General features: G+C 38.1%; 1 pseudogene; it reads right to left on the bottom strand.

Moving 5' to 3' along the window:
• Window positions 1–15,578: 15,578 nt before the first annotated feature.
• Window positions 15,579–18,456, bottom strand: LOC145092342 (G-type lectin S-receptor-like serine/threonine-protein kinase At2g19130 pseudogene; annotated as a pseudogene).
• Window positions 18,457–18,669: the final 213 nt, after the last annotated feature.

Raw genomic sequence — 18,669 nt, 5'->3', positions numbered from 1 at the left:
AGGGGTATTTGGTGGTAAAAATATCAAGCAAAAGGAAGGTGTAGATGGGTGAAATGGTGGCTGAAACACAAAAGGGACAGCAGCCCTTTAGTTCATGGTTTTGATGGCTTTGGAAGGAAGTTCTTGTGCTTGAAAATGAGATGAAGGTTGAGAGTAATTCCCTGGAGTATTTGCTGGTCAAATGAGGGTAAAATGAAGAGAAAATTTCGTGGATATGAAGGAGAAAAGAGTGGAAGAGGATAAGGGGACAAAACCTAGACTAGCTTGTGATGGGATGTGAGTTTAAGTGATGTGATCTTGTCTAGCCACTTGCTTGGGTGGTTGTTTAGAGATAGAGTTGGTTAACTAACTAACTACTAGTTATTTAGTTAGTTAGGAGTTCTAGTTAAGGAGAGGGAAGGTCTTAATCTCGAAAATTAGAAGAGGGATTAATAAGCATTCTTAGTAATATGTCATAAGTGATTAAGCACTTATTAGTTAAGTTGGCACTTATCTCCACCAATTCTCTTATCTTAATTGATTTAGAAATCATATTCCTTACATGAAATCACTTTAATTCATGACCCATAACTAGTCATTCACTAGATAATAATACATATATACAAATACATACATGTATACTTAGTATAAAATAACAATGTAGTTTTTGTGTATTTGAACTTTAATGTTTATGTTTTATTCTTTTTATTCAAAAACACTTAAATACATTTTAATTATACCTTATAATAATTCATTTTATATTTTAATTTATTTAAATATAAAATTTATTGAGCAATGTATAATTTCGTGACATTTAACCGGTTAACCATATCGTTAAACACGTTTTGTCACTTTGGTTCGTATATTTGTCAAATTTAGATCCTTCACATCTATTAAGCAAACGTTTTACATAGAACCTAACTTACTTATCAACTAGAGACATGTTGATACAAAAATTAAGTTTGTTGCGTTTAAATGATGTTATATGCTAATTTCACAAACCGGTGATGGTTCGTAGGCATACATCATAACGAAATTATCATTAGTTACTTGTTTTATATTTCACAAGAACTTATTTAAATAAAAGAGGTTAAATTTTTTCAACCATTCTTGATAAAATACTCATATTGTTTAATAATCAAAACATAGCATCGTACGATTGTTCCTATTTTTACCAATTGTTACACATTCTAAGGCTATGTCTCCCCAACTGCGTTTTCACCTTCTAGAAGCGCACATCGCACACTTGACACACACCGTGCATGGCGCAAAATGCAGATTTTGTAAATTCCATAGCTTCTTCATATGAACTCCGTTTTTTACGTTCTTTATATCTATAGAAATCTCTCGACTAGATCTACAACTTTCTTTTTGACCCAAATAGCTAATTCCTAATTTATTTTTCGTCAATATTTTTATAAAATTAAATGATTTTGCTAAAATCATAAATTTCTCGTATGAACTCCGATTTTCGCATTCTTTTTCTCAAAATTCTTATCTTAAAGAGTACCATGATTTTCATTTTGGTGACTTTTGCTAAAGGTCAATCATTTTCTTCATAGCTTTTTACGTCACACATTCCTTATGTGCAACTGACTCTTATATCTTATAAAAATCATATCTAACTCATAAAGAGTCGAATTTTTATGAAATTTATATTTTTGGAATCAAGACGAAATGTACTTTCTAAATATACAATTATATATATATATATATATATATATATATATATATATATATATATATATATATATATATATCATTTTTACGATTTATGAAGGATTCAATTTATCTATCCTATTTTTCTTAATATGAAACTTATATTATATATTTTGTAGCGCATGACTATAAATTATCCCATTCAAGGATTTTAATTTTAATAATTATTACTTATTATGTGAAACCCTAATATGCCAATGTTACAATTATCTCCCATTTAGGATGATTACGTCATGGGATCATCAACAAAACAGGGTTGTATAATGAATTTGCACATTACCTTTCCATCCTTGGTGATAACTTTAACTTTTATGTCTTTTCTATAGAGTTTATAACTTCGAAACTTCTTGACTGTTGCCGGTGCTAAAATTTTCATTTGATCTTCCTTCTAAATTTGATCTTCATTGGAGACTACTGCTCTTCCTAGAGTAGACTTAACCTAAATTTAGGTTCTTACTTTGATTATCGTAACAGCCGATGGGTCATGCTCTAATGACCTCTTGTCGTATGATGTGACTATTAGACTCGGGTCTCTTTGATTCAGACTCTAGCACGAAAGATACATTCCTTCGTGTTCTAGTTTTATATAATATCATTATAGTAGGTAGAAATCTCTAGCTATCGGCTGTTAAAATCAAATGACGATTTGCAATCTATCTGTCGATTGCCTCAATCCTTTCCTTCTTCAATCTTTGAGTAAAGTCGAAAACTATATCAAATATGGTTCTTAGAACCATGTTTGTTACTTTATGAATATATCTTAGTCGGACTCGATTTGTGTAACATCCCGTTTATTAAGTAAATAAATGGATAAAGATTAATATATGAATAGTATCCCTAAATCCGTAATAAGTTATCAATGTTTGTCATAAGGAGCTAAGTGATATAAATTCTGGAAATTGGGATCTTTATTGTAATATTTGGATTTGAATTGTAATAAAGTATGGGAAGCATGGACTAAAGAGTAAAATGGGGTTTTAGATGGTAATGATTAGAGAATGAAGGACTGAATATGTAATAATTGACATCTTGGGGACTAAAAGGTAATTACCAAATTGGTTTTGCAAACAATTCTCAAAGTGGAGGGTTTTTTGGTAAATTATGGACTTAAATTGAAAGGAAAAGAGGGGGGAAGGCTAAAAGCGTCAATATAGTCACAAGTTTGAGTTTGGGTGTATGCTTATAACCTGTTATCCTCGTCCCATAACCTTAACCCTAGTGGTATTCATCATCCGCCAACCTTATGATCCCCACCACCGGCCGCCACCTCCTTGCCTGTTGAAGCCGGAGAACCATCAAGAGGCTATCATCACTGTCTTGCTGCCGACGAAGACAAAGAGTCGCTACTCCGTCGTGTTTCAGTCATGAAGATCGTAGGACATCTGATTGTGGGTTTCTCACACTCATTCTTCCCCATTCTTCCGCCGCTGCGTAGCAACCGTTGAGGACGAAGCCGCCGCTAATGACGGCGGGTAGCGTTGCTGTTGCCGCCATTCCGAGTCGCTGCCATCGTCGTACGCCACCAGGTGGGTGGTTGTGTTCCTGGACAAAGTGTGTGTGTGTGTGTGTGTTTCTGGTGTTAGTTTGTGTTGTGTGTATGGTTTGCTTGCTCGAATATTGCAAGAAAATCCATCACCACCACCTTGAGGAGGTAGCTTTCACCTCCGACCACCACCTTCCGCCACGAGGGTGGCTGTGTGTGTGTTCTTTGGATATTATGTTGTATACTCATATTTAGTGGCCGGAATAATCAAGGAAATCCACCACCACCTCCGTGAGGTGGTGGCTACCGCCATCGGCTGTCGTGTTGGGTGGCGGTATTGTGTGATTGGATTGCTATTATAGACGCTTGGACATGTTTTGTCTAAAATCATAGCCACCACCACCACGAGGTTGTGGCTGTCGCCATGAGCCGCCGTTGACCACCACTACCCGAGGTGGTAGTGGATGGTGTCCGACTTAATTAATATTAAGAAACCTAAAAACATAACCAATAGACTAACTGGCATGCGATTGGGTTGGAAACCCTAATTAGGGTTTAGAGAACTCTAATATCTATGAATCCCCACTTTCTATTTTCCGACACCAAATGCAATAAGGAGGATGTGGTTATTACCGTTTATGACTACTCTTGGGAACACCATGCCTAAGCATTTCAATTTAAGATATGCTCCATTAATGATAATAATAGGATGCAAACATGTTTGAATGCTCAAACCTGCATAATAATTAATAATAGACTAGATATGTTGCATATGCTCCGCATGGGCCGTGTGCGTCTGATTTAAGTGTCGTTTTTGTTAAAAGATACAGGTTGGATAATTCGACCATTAATTTTCACAGACGGAAATAGATAGATAGAAGGCTGGAAAAAACAAAAAATAAAAAATAAAATTGAGGACCAATATAGAAAAAATATACCAAAAGAAGAAATGAAAGACGGCAGAAAGTCCCGGGTTTTTTTTTGTGTTTTTTATGAAAAAATATAAAAGTTTTGACTGCAAAGACCAAAAGTATCAAAATGACTAAAGAATCAAAGGGGCTGGAATTAGCAAGTTTTTAGAAAAGGGAATAAAGTTGTCAATTCTTTAAAGTTTTGTGGCCAAACTTTGAATATTAAAAGCTTCCTAAAAAGGGTAAAAATTTTGATTACAAAGACCAAAACTGTCAAAATGGCTAAAGAATAAAGGGCAAAGTTGACAAAAAAACTTACAAGATTACTATTCCTAACTCTATACTTTATATATATATATATATATATATATATATATATATATATATATATATATATATATATATAAATTAGTCATCAAATCGAACATAGGTGTAATACCAATTAAAATAACTTATTATATAAGAAATATTACCATGCAACCGATAGCCACAAAAAATATTTAAATTTGTTGTCATAACTTGTCTTTATATGCGTAACGTCCCTAGATTCTTACTCTCTAAATTGTAACAATATAACAAAGAAGTCTCAATAGATTTAGAGCATACATTTTAGCATTCCATGCTTTCCAGTATAAAATATGTACACTAAGACAGTCATTTAAAGTTTGTTGTATATGTTTCCCTTGCAACATATTACATGTACTATTCGCTAATATTCCCTTCAAGAAGTGACACAATCCCCTTTTGTTTCCTTGTCGATGATGGGGAAGGAGTTGTATGTTTGAGAAAGTGTGGCTACCTGATGGTTTAACTACTTGAAATGTATTAGTATCGATATCTTTTGTATCCTATAACCACCGTTTACAATTTTCCACAAAGCAAACAACTTCAAACCTGTCTTTTGGAGATTTTCTAACTCTCATTTGGAAGCCCTATATCACATATTTAAATCCTAAATTAAGCTTATGTTTATCTTTTCTTTTGATTTAATACTTCTTGACATAAGAAGAAGAATTGTGGGTTGTGGCACCTTTATGTTTTTGTTAAGCTAATTCGGGCAATGGTAAAGGTTAAGGTATCCTCCAATGAATGGTTTGTGTTTCTTCAGAATTGGAAAAATATTAAGGAAACTTTTCATGTTGGGGTTTTTAGGGTTTTAGGGGCTCAGTTTCCTCCTCTCCAGCTTCAGTTTCATCCCCATCAAACTTAGTGAACTCTTAAAATGTTAAACTAGCTCTCTATGTGGAATTATATTACCATCATCAACCAACAACATTAGTTTTGCCTCATCATTTCCAGATTTATCAAAATCAAATGTTGGAGAACCATCATCAATAGCCTTACCTTTATACCTAAAATAACCCCCATCTACAAGGCCATTGTAAGAAGGAACATGATTGATTGTTATAGGTAATAACTTACAAATTTGATTACTTCTAGTACCGTAAGGCCCATTGTCACCCGAACGATTTTCCTTACGAAATCATTAAATACCACTTTACGTAACATTATTAACAACAAATTAAACGTTGTACTGTGTTAGGAGGCATACTACTAACAAAACTAAGAAAATATTTGATGTCACTATTATGAAGAATCTGCATAACTATATTTGACCCAGGACATTGAAAAGATAAACATATTTGATTAGTGTGTAACCTGGACTTGAAAGCAACCAACGTTATTAAACCAAAGAAGTTGGTATCATTAGTTATATCCACACCAAAGCATGTGTAGTCCAAAGAAATATACCGCATAGATCCTTCGATACGATGCCATTTCCCTCCACTAGTATCTAACACTCAAACCTGTATATATAATCATTCTTTTGGAATAGGAAAAATATCAAAGAGCATTAAGAACAACGATAGAAATATATTGCATGCAGCTTGTAGATGAAAAAATTACACACAGATACACTTATTTTACCTCTTCGGAACAGAAGTAAATGGTCGTACATTATGGAGTACAGTCCGGATACACTTTATAATTTTTAATTGTACGGGTGTCAGATTCTAGCCCACAATCCCACCAACCACCACCAACTCCGGAATGAACATAAATACTCGGGAATATCATATTCCATATTACATAGTTTAGAATTTACTTTTTCAATTTCCTAATGTACGATTGTCAGATTTCGGATGTGATACCTATCTAAATCCCCTCTTCGAGATGATCCTAACTACTCCGGAATCCGATATTCCGGATTAATTGGTCATTTTACAAAATTTATAAAAAGTTTGTTATTATTACTACCATAGATGTTGAATGAAGCTTTTCGCTTTTTAAAGTTACGCTAATAGTATTTGATATCATCCTTTTGATCAATAAAATTCATGGTTATGATTAAAATTGATTTTTTTTTAATTTTTTATAATCTAAATATAGTTTAATTCAATTGATTCAACTAAACGGTTGGAAAAAGGAAAATATGTAAAATATTCCATCGGTTTTTTAAGGAAATGATTAGTATCCCGGAAAAAGGGATATAAGCAAAAATAAATTCCTAATTCATCGTTCATAATCACCTTCACTGCCTCACCTTCATCCCCTCATTACCTACACAAAACCCCGAAAGAGAACCACCCAAAAACCTTGTCGGAAGCATGTCTGACAGCCACCTATCACTGTGTTCATCGCCATTGCTTTTTTCCAACTACAACCCTTCATCGCTTTACTGTTATCATGAGGACAACCACCTCCAATGTATTTACTTGAATTGGAGCCATCACCACCATCACCTATAATGGAATTAGAGTCTCCATCACCACCATCAACTTTACCTCAACACCCTATCTCTATCTAAAACGTGAATTAGATTAAAAAAACGATGGAGGAATCAGTTTCACCTCTATACTCTACCTCTCTTTGAAACTGGTATCAAAGCCACCACCTACCTCCCATCCCCCAATTTGCAGGTTTCAATAGAAGAGGGAGAAACAGATCAATAAAAAAAAGAAAAAGGGTAGTAAAAACAATAGCATCAAGTACAGTCCTAGAATATATTTCTTTATAAAACGAAGAAAGAAATCCCAGAGAGCAACGAAACACTGTTGTTTCCTCCGACCGGAAATCTTGATTGATTCATTATGGAAGGAGCTACAACATGCCAAGTAACTTTTGGTACTAGAGTGACAGGAGGATGGAGATTGTACATAGGAAGGGAAACGAGATTTATAGCGTCAGAGGTATTATTAGGTCACCAACGAGAATGTCAACGTCGTCGTCGAAGCCGTGGGGAAGGTTGATTGATTCGAAAAGCAAGATGAATAGGATTCCTCACTACAAAGTGTATACGATTGAATGCATGGTGCATGCTTCTTTCAGGAACAACATTTGTTGGATCAAATCCAAGTCCTCTAATTTTATCCATGGCTTCTAAATTCTGATGGAGTCAGTGAGTATCGAAATGGGAACTTTGACCCCCTTTTTTTCTAGCTTTGTGAAACATCCCAAAAATTCAACAAAATTTTTCAAAACACCCCTTTTACTAATAAAAATGTTTACAAAATTAGTTTTCTCAAAACATTATTTTAAAATCAGTTCTTCCCAAGATCAATGACAAAAAATCAGGATGTTTATGGTCACGCCTTCGCCTTGCCACGATTCTCTGAAGTACCTAAAACCATAAAGCACAAATTATAAGCACAAAGCTTAGTGAGTTCCCCCAAAGTACCAACGAAAAACAGATAACATATGCAAACTAACAGCATGTACTAGGTCCACAGCTAAAAAAACTAAATTACCCCTGAGCCCACAGTATGAGTTTGGCTTGCCTATCAGGCCCACAACTCATATATGGCTTACTCTTGAGCCGAAATCATAAGTCTGGCTTGCCCTTGAGGCCCACAACTTATGTATGGCTTGCTCCCTGACCCAATCAGTCATCGGACTAGAATATAAATGTTCAACCCTCAGTACGAGTCTAGCATGCCAACTAGTCCTCAGCTTGTATCTAGAATGTTACTGAGCCCTCAGTATGTGTCTGGCATGTCGTACCGGGCCCTCAGCTCACATCTGGAATGCTCCAATACCCTTAAGCCCTTGTTAGGAGTCTAGCATACCAACCGGTCCTCAGCTCATATCTGGAATGCTACTGATCCCTAGTATGAGTATGGCATACCAACTGGTCCTCAGCTCATATCTAGAATGCTCAAGGGTTTGTTGGCTAGAACACGAAGCAATACAACCTCAACCCAACACAAAATGTGGACATATAACAGATAACAAACATATACAGATAATCAGTCAGACAGGAACACAGGTAGTCCTACAGATCTACCATACTAGCATATCAACAACTAGCATAATCATGCAGATCTATTCTGAAACATCCCAAAAATTATGACCAAAAATTTCGTTTTAAACAATTATATAAAACCATAGTTATCAAATCATTCCTTCAAATCATGAGTCAAAGTAATTCAAAACATTATTATCAAATTTGCCAAATCAAATCATCAGAGTAAACATCCTAGGCTAAACATCATGGTGTGTGCAGCAGTCATCCCAAGCTCTTCCCCTTGCTACCGGAAGTACCTGAAACCAAAATTGAAAACAGTAAGCACAAAGCTTAGTGAGTTCCCCATACTACCACATACCATACACATAATCACATAAGCTAGGCCCCCACCCGTCATCAGGCCCCGCCAGGCATCGAGCCTCGCTCGGTATACAAATTTGTTTCTTCTAGGCCCCACCTATCTCTGGGTCTCACCTGCTATACAAATACAAACAATATCATATAATCATACTATCACATAAAGAATCATACACAATACTATATGCTCCAGTCCTATGGCCTCGCCTATCTTGGGCCCCGCCCTTACCCTGCTAATGATGAGATATGGAACCCCATCCATACTCAGCTAGTAATGAGATACGGGCCCCTACACACACTCACCTCCCTTCCAGGCACATACAAGTATCACTTAGACAACAAGTATAATCTAACATACACATAGTCATTGGGTACCACCCGACATCCATTCATAGCCCGGAAACACACACATAAACATTCCTCAGGCACCGCTTGGCATCGAACTGTAGTTCAGAAACACACATATAAACATTCATCGGGAACCGCCCGACATCGGGCCTTAGTCTAATAAAGCATACATATAAACATATATAAACGATTCGGCATTGGTGCCTTCGACCCATTGAAACGGGAGGAAACTCACCTCGCAAAGCTGAATCTCACGGATAATCCTCGCGCTGCTAGCTGGCAGATCCCCAAACTGCTGATCTCTCGACTCCCTGAGCTATTGATCATCATATAAACTAGTTAAGTGCGAGATTCTTATATCTTAACTATAAGTCCTCACTGGGGTAAAAGACCATTTTACCCTTCACATACTCGTATCCCAAAATGAACTCTACTCAAACCTTTGCCCAAAAAGATAAACACTCCTATATGACCCAATAAATGGCCCAATTTCCAATTAAACCCAATCCCTTCACATAGGTCTCAACCTAAGGCCCAATGATGCTTCTCTAGTCTAAACGTTCAACTCTAGATGGCCCACTAAGGTCCAAAGTAGCAAAGTCCAATGAATGGCCCAAACTGAGGCCCATCTGTGTGAAACCCACCCTAACTGAGTACGCAGGGCATACTTCGATGTACACAATGCATACTAGGTTTGTGACTTGTCGATGTGCATACCTGGGTGTATGCTCAACGTACTCCCTTGTTAAGCTCTTTTTGATATTAAGCACTTAATGCTTCAAACCAAGGGACCAAATCATAGATCTGAGCTCTACTTGACGTCTAAACCGATAGAGTCACTAACTTGGTGACTTTGCATGTCCCAAACAAGCCCAATCTCCAAAAATGGCATTCTACTTCCATGAAAATGGTCTTAAATCTTTCATGAACCCATTAAGACCTTCAATATGGCGACTTTCTGTCTTAAGGACTCAAATAGCACCAAGGGTGGCAACCCTAAGCCTAGAAACGGATTTGGAACCATAAAGCTCCATTCTTGGGACCAAAAGGTCCAAAAACTCAACATAAGAGAATTAACGAAATAATCACCAAGTTTAAGATTTTATACCTCAAATGAGAGCCAAAAGCTAGTGTAGTTCTGGATCTAAATGCTCTTTCTTCTCCCATAATTATTCAAGAATGAACACCTTCTTCAAAAGCACCAAAATACTCTTCTAATGTCCATGTAAGATCCAAGATCACTCAAGTATGGATTAGGGTTTCGTAGTAGCTTCTTTACGGTGAGAGGGAGGCTGGTCTTTGAGGCATATTGTTCCTTTTATAGTGTCATACCCTAAAATTTATGGTTTTAGTCTGAAGGGACTACACCCCGTATACCTCTTAGTACACCTGACGTACTCAAAAACCATCTGCGACTATATAGCTTTATACGTTGGGTGTTCCCAGTCGAACATGTGCATGCATCCCTTGCAAGCATGGGACTTATCTGCCAAACATTTCCATTAGGAGCTAAATCTGCCAAAACATTTAAAGTGCTATAACTTCTTCGTTCTATGTCTGTTTCCGACAAACTTTATATTCATGGAAAGGTGACGAGAAGCCCTATGCTTCTAACAACTCTTTATTACCTAAAATCTTTCCAAACAAGAACTTAAAATCCCTAGAAGACCGAGATGTCAAATTATGATTATACCGTTGGCCTCCGAAGACACAATCGTGCACATATACCCTAACACCCACATCCGAAATAGGCCAAATCCTCCCTTTCCTAAGGCCCTAACCCATTATGGAACTGATGATTGGGCCACAACCCCTAGAAACGAAGCACTTTCAAAACCATATGTTACATATTGTAACAACGTGAATTTCAAAAACAATTTTTCATTTTTCAAGCACAATAATACTCATATAATATTCTCATAATCTCATGTTTATCCGATGTCATCACAATAAAACATATCCCAGAATCTCAAAAATGTAATCTTCTGCCAGTGTGTACAAATCATGCCGACGCCTTCCCGCGATCCTGAGAAAACCTGAAACACATAACACATAACACTGTAAACACGAAGCTTAGTGAGTTCCCCAAAATACCGCGTACAACAATTCGCCACTCAAGGCTATACTCTGTAAGACCCTCTGGTCAATGTGTCTCAATGGGACCCTCCAGTCCTGTAGCTCGTTGGACCCTCCGGTCCGGTCTAGATCGTTGGACCTTTCGGTCCGGTCTGGTTGTGAGCCTTCTGGCCTCACGGATCGTTGGACCCTCCGGTCCGGTCTATAAACTCTGCATAGCATAAATCACAAAGACATAATGCATAGCATACCACATACAACAGGATAAAATAATACTCACTGTAAGAACATAAGACCTTTCGGTCACACATAACTACCACTCAAGGTAAAGTATAGTGAGAAGACTCACCTCGGTTAGCAGGTAACCGACAAGCACTCGGAATCTTGGACTAGCCTCCGCCTAACACATAAGACAAGCATCTCAATCATTATACATCTTATTACTCTTTATACCTTAAGTCCACTTTCCTCTTTTAACCTTTAGGATGGGTAAAAGATCATTTTACCCCTCCTTGGCCCCACCTGCCCCCTTACTGGCGCACTCATGAAGTCAACAGAAGTCAACCTGGGTCAACATTCCATGTTGACCTGACTCACCGAGTGCACACCTGTGACTCGCTGAGTCCCCTCGAATTCTCCATGATCTTCCTAGGGTTCACTCAGCTCACTGAGTTGACTCCTAACTCGATGAGTCAACACTAGCCAAGGCTACTGGGTCACACCCGCTACAACTCGTTAAGTCATCCTAGGGACTCGGCAAGTTGGCTCCATTGGATTGCTCAATCAGCCACTTGAAGTCAGATCTGTAGCCCTAACTCATAGATCTAACCTCCTACTACCCCAAAATTGCGTAAAGGTCCGATATTGATGTCCATGCATGGTGTATTTTTCATTATAAACCATAAAAACTCCATTAATGGTTCCTAGCTTCCATGCCCAGTGGTTGCTCCACCATGGCTTCTCACCTTCGGACTATCTGGACCCTCCAAGGTCCATATCTATGCTACCAGCTCATAAGAGGGGTTTGATGCATTCAAAACCCCACCAAGAAGGTAATACAAGCCCTAGTTCAAAAAAGAAAGATCTACTCAAATAGGGAAGAAAGGGGGTCCGAATTGATACCTCCAACTGACGCTCCTAGGTTGTAAATCGCAGATCTACAACCTCCTCTGGCCCCTTTAGCTTGAAACCACCTTTTTCGTTGCAAACTATCCATCAAGAAGCTCAAAATGGCTCTCTCTCTCTCTCTCTCTCTCTCTTGCCCAAAGCACTCAGGACTCATTTAGGGTTCTCTCTTCTGAAAGGTAGCGGCAATAGGAGGCCTTAAGTGCCATTAAATAGGTCCCAAACCCCGAAAGTTAGGGTTTCTCTGCCCAGCACCTACTTGGCGAGTCCCTCCCCTGACTCGTCAAGTCCACTCATTAAACCATGGGAGAAACACGACTCGACTCGGCGAGTTGGACCCTCAACTCGTCGATTCTCCCATTCAAACTCAAGTTTAACATACATAATCATATCCCTAAAAATATGGATGTTACACATATTCCATACTCAGTATATCAGCGTTTAGCATAGCAGGATATCAATCCAATAGGCTGACCTTGGTGCCTTCGACTCGAAAGTATAGTGAGGAAAACTCACCCCGCACTGCCGAAACATACAGACGATCCATGGTTGTTGGCTGACACATCTCTGAACTGTCAATATCAAGACAACACCCCATCAATAGTTGATCCCACGAATAATCTCCAGCTGTATATCTGCTAAAACCCACGCTTTATCAAATACCACAATGACAACTAGATTACCAAAGGCCCAAAACAACTTATCAAATATCTGCCCCTGACTCATACTATGAGTCCAATTAGGGTAAAAGACCTTTTTACCCTTCCTTAAGCTTGGGCCAACTAGATTACCAAAGGCCCAAAATCCAAAAATCCAGATGGCCCAACACAAACAAGCCCAAAACCGAAGCCCAAAACAAAATGGCCCAAGTCTGCCGAGTATACAAGACATACTCAGCCTGTATGCTCAGCGTACAACATGGAAGGCTTGTATGTGCAGCGTACATGCTTGTACGCCCAATGTACTCACCAGCCATGGCCACCTTTCCAAATTATCACTTAATCCATTAAGACTTGGATCCAAGCTCAGATATGACTTCCCCAAGGTAGTTGATCACATAAAGTTGCCAACTTTATGTGCATGCATGGCTAAATGGGACTCTAGAGCTCAAAGGAGCTTAATACTTGACTTAATACATGCATGGAACCAAAACCACCATAAAGTTTTCACCTTTATGCCTAAGGAAACCATAATATATCCAAATATACAATTTACAAGCTTCAAAACAACTTTAACTCCTAATCATCAACCAAAAGGGTCAAAATAACCAAAAATGAACTAAGAATAAGATCCATGAAATGAAAATCAAGGTTTGGACTTTATACCTCCCAAGCCACCAAAAGGAGATGCTAATGTTGGATCTCAAAGCTTTCCCTCAAATAACAAGTCTTCAAGCTTCTCCTTCTTTTTCTAGGTCCACAAAACCTCACAAAAGCTTAAGATCACCATACATGGGCTAAGGGTTGAATTAGGGTTTTTAGAGTATGGAGGTTAGCTTAGAAATGACCCAAAGGGGCTAACATAAAGCTTATATAGGGCACAAACACGAAAATTAGGGTTTTCCATTCCCCCCCCCCCTCGTACGCCCAGCATACTCCTCGTATGACCAACGTACGGGGCTACTGACCGCAATTCTTACCCATTAGTACGCTAAGCGTGCACCAGAAATGAACTAAGAAGAAGATCCATGAAATGAAAAGCAAGGTTTGGACTTTATATCTCCCAAACCAACAAAAGGAGATGCTAATGTTGGATCTCAAAGCTTTCCTTCAAAGAACAAGTCTTCAAGCTTCTCGTTCTTTTTCTAGGTCCACAAAACCTCACAAAAGCTCAAGATCACCAAACATGGGCTAGGGGTCGAATTAGGGTTTTTAAAGTATGGAGGCTAGCTTAAATATGAACCAAAGGGGCTAACAAAAAAGATTATATAGGGTACAAACATGAAAAATAGGACCACAACCACCCCCAACATATTGAGGTTCATCTCATGTCCAAACTCACAGTCCCCTCCTCCCCTCCTCTCCTTTTCTTGTTGTCATATTCAGTAACCACCACCACCACCCACCGGTCACCTTCATTTGAAATTTAACCATGAATTAGGAGATATGTGTACAAATTTTCTATATAATTCCAAAATAAACCAAAAAAATAAGATCTGAACAACACATCACCAATAATTTTGTAGTATGGTCACATGTTGATCTTTCTACTATGGTCATATTTCGATTTCTAGAAGTGCTATGTGTATTTGAAAGGCATTCCATTTCCATAGGAAAAGGGTTTTGATTTCTAGATCTTCAACATTTTAAGGTGGTTGGAGAGGAAGCTAATCTTCAACCCTTGAAGAAGAAAACGTTGTCGATTGAGTTCCACCTTTCATTAGAAAACTTATTAGAGAATTAAGAAGGGTAGCGAACTTGCAATGACGTTGTTACCACTATAAGGGGAATATTGTTTTCGTTTTATACATATTTAGTCACTAATGTTTATTTTTATTTTTTTTTCAAAATACAGCGGTTAATTTGTTGGTTTTGTACACATTACATCTTTATGACCTGTTGTTGTAGGTTTCTAGCCAAAATATGGATTTTACGACGATTTTGGCCTCCCTGGCGGACCTCCGGTCATCTTCTTCAACAATATATGATTTTCTGACGATTTTTTTGTCCAACTAATCTCCGACGATTTTGTCTTTCCGGCGAGCTTCATCTTCATTTCATATGTTTTCATAAGATATTTTTAAATTTCTTGTGACCATATGTTAGCAACAAGCTGGAAAATTGGGTCATTGAAATTGGATTCTTGTGAGCCGGCGCCAATCAAGGATATGTTTCCGGTGAGAGTTTCTTGAAAGGTGTATTTGTGTTGGAATGTGAACAAGAACACAAACAGCATTGCTGGAAATTTTATGATATATATGTTTTCATATGAAGACGAAGATGAAGCTCGCTGAAAAAACCATATATCGTCAGAGAAGATGACCAGCGGAAAAATAGAATCGCAGGAGATCGGCCGGAAGAACATAATAGCCGGAAAAATCATATGCTGTCGGAGATGCCAAAATCGCCATAAAATCCATCTTTTGGCCCGAAACCTACCGCAACATGTCATAAGGACCAACTGTGCAATTAACAGTGTATTTTGCAAAAAAATAAAAATATATATACAAAAATTAAAAAAAAAATAAAGTAAAATAAAATGGTGACTAAATATATACAACACAAAAACAATATTACCCTTTTAATTATTTTGTTTAAAATAAAACCATTCAAAATTAAGTCCATATAGTGACTTTGACCAAAACGCAACGTGAATGAAGGGTCGCACTACGAAGTATAAGAACCACTCATCTCCAAGATTATGACTTCCATACTTTTTAGCAAGTCGATCCACATCCACTTACAACAAAAATTCAATTACTCTTTTATTCTATTACGTACAATACAATATACGCCTAATTATTTGAATATAACAGATTAAATAAAGATAATTATCTTCAAGAAGAGGTGCTCTTCGACTGGGGGGAACAACTGATGTATACCTCTGAACTCCCCTTTGAGGGTGATTCCGTGAAGAAAACAACACGCTCGGTGTTATCAACAAATAACGTGACAGATCGAGGGATCGGAGGCATATTCACATCCATAACCCCTTCAAGGATCTGTTCCACCAAACTCATTGAAGGCCTACTGTCTTCCTCATCTTGGATACACCAACATGCAACTTTGCAAATTTTTGAGACTTCTTCAACACTAGCTTCCCTGTTTAACCTACTATCTACCAAACTAAGGATATCACCTCCCATCTTCAGAACATTAGAAACTAAACAGGGGAAGAATGGACTCCTTGAATCTTCAGATTGCTCTGCATTTCGCTTACCATTAACTAATTCAAAAAGCATCATTCCATAACTAAAAACATCTGCTTTGGCTGTGACAGCCACCCCTGATAACCATTCTGGTGCTAGATACCCTCGTGTCCCTCTTATAGTCGTCAAAACCCTACTAAAGTCTCGACCAACAAGCTTTGCTAAACCAAAATCAGCAATTTTTGGACAGAATTCGGCATCTAAAAGAATGTTTTCTGGCTTAATGTCACAGTGAATGATACAATCTCTGCACTTCTCATGTAGATACACCAAGCCTCTTGCAATTCCAAGTGCAATCTGATACCTTGTTTCCCAGTTTAAAACTTGTTTTCCATGGAAAAGATGGGTGTCCAGAGAACTGTTTGCCATGTAATCATACACCAACAGTTTATTGTTACCTTGTGCACAAAACCCACGGAGGCGTACAAGATTAACGTGTTGGATAGTACCGATTGTGCTGACTTCGCTCCTGAACTGTTTCTCTCCTTGGCTGATGCTTTCCAGCTTTTTCACTGCCACAATGGACGAATCATGCAGTACCCCCTTGAAAACAGAGCCAAACCCACCTCCACCTAATTTGTCTGAGAAATTTTTGGTGGCAATTTGTAAATCTTTGTAGACAAATGACACCAATGATCCCTCCACCATTCTCGTCTTACCCACCGATAATGATATCCTCTTTTTTCTATAGATCAAGACCAAAATTACACCCAAAACAAAAACCACAACTCCTCCAAACCCAACAACAGCACACACGGTGACCCAATTACTCTTTTTATGATGTAGAGGATCTTTAGAAGAGAGTGGAAGATCTTTAGAAGCGACTTTGACAAAGATTGTTTTCCCACTATCATTATCATTGTCTTCCGAGAGGTTCAAGAGATCTCCATCCCAAACCAAACACTGATTATCGACAAAAGAGTAAGCATTACATGAGCAACTGTTCAAACAGGTTGTATGACATTCTCCTGCACTCCCAACTGCCACGGATTGATTTGGAGGCAGACTCTTGACTTTAATCGTCAGAAAATCAAGCTTTTCCACGTTTCTCCCACACTGCAAATCGGTTTTTCTCACACATCCACCAGAAAAATCACTCTGATACCAATCACTCTCAGATCTAGGCTTGAAGCCAGTCAAGCAACTACAGAAAGGTAATCCAGATTGGCTGCAACTCCCAAAAGCCCCACACAAAGCATATACCTCACATTGCGTTCGAGGTTGAGACCAAAATAAATTCCACTCTTTGGTAGCTTCTAACCATGTTAGTTGCTGAACTTGACCAGAAACATCCATTATAAATCTAGATATAATGAAAGGATTATATACAGAATAAGTGAAGTAACTCTCATTCTCATTCTTCTGGTAGCTGAAATTGTAAATGTAATTCAACCTCATTTCTGGTACTAACTCAAATATTTTCCCATTCCAAGCACCACTTGTCCAATATCGTTGGGAGCCATTCCACTTGCTTATGTACTCTGTAGTAATCGGGTCAAGCTCCAAAGAGAAGAGTCCTACACCAGGATCTTCCTTGCTTCTCCATGATGTAAGAAGCTGGCTTTTTTTGGTTCTATTATCATAAGCAAGTTTAGCACCAGGCAACCAAGTATGAGTTGGATGATCAAAACTTTGCCAAACTGCAGGTTCAACTGAATTTGAACCGGAGTCTCTCAAAACTAAGTTGCCATCATCAAGAAGAACAGCTATTGCAGACTTCAAAGTGGTGGTGGTGGAGACATTTGTGGACCAAATCTGGAACTTGGACTCATTCAAGAGCACCAAATTACCATCAATGATTTTTAGTTCTGAACGGAATCTATCAGAGATGGATGTTTCTCTGTTTGCCACCCAAGCTATGGTGGGAGGATTGGAAGAGACTTTTATATACCAGATGCCTATGTAATACTTGGATGAGTTACCTGCTTTGAAGAAACCCAGCTCGAACACTTCATCTTTGGATACGATTGTTTGGTCTCCAGAAAGAGACTGGCTTGCAGAAATGGTGTTGGCTCCGGATGAGAGATTTATGGTACGAGAGAAACACAGGAGGACCAGAATCCTCACTAAACTGTTACTTTTTGTAAAGCACATGACTTGTATAAAAATTGGACAATAAAGAGAAAAAGAGAGATGACAAATATCATATAATAATGTTATCGATCAGTATTGGGTTTTATAGAACTAAAATCTGACTATCTGAGCCCTCTGATAAAGATCTTAATTAGAGGTCATGCTTGATTGGTTGCTAGTCAACAAAAATAGTGATCTAACTTGTTAAAGCCGCTTGGAATAATAGTCATACAAGTCAGTCTACAGAAATTGAAAATATTCTTTCATTTTCTTTCTCCTACGTTGTAAAGTTAAAATACTGCTACGCAAGACTTTGAAGATTTCAAATAACTTGAACCAAATACACAAATTGACAGTGGAATGGTTCATGAATCACCTATATTTCACATGTAGGACATGTCACATCCACCCCTTCCATTCACAGACGTAAATGCAAAGTCAAAATTTCTACATGGTGGGACTTGACAATTGACATCCTTGCTTT

This window comes from Lactuca serriola, chromosome 3, assembly GCF_051521515.1.
Source record: "Lactuca serriola cultivar US96UC23 chromosome 3, Lser_US96UC23_V15, whole genome shotgun sequence".
NCBI classification, from domain to species: domain Eukaryota; kingdom Viridiplantae; phylum Streptophyta; class Magnoliopsida; order Asterales; family Asteraceae; genus Lactuca; species Lactuca serriola.
Note: the sequence above shows the minus strand (reverse complement) of the source record. Positions and strands in the feature narration are given on the sequence as shown.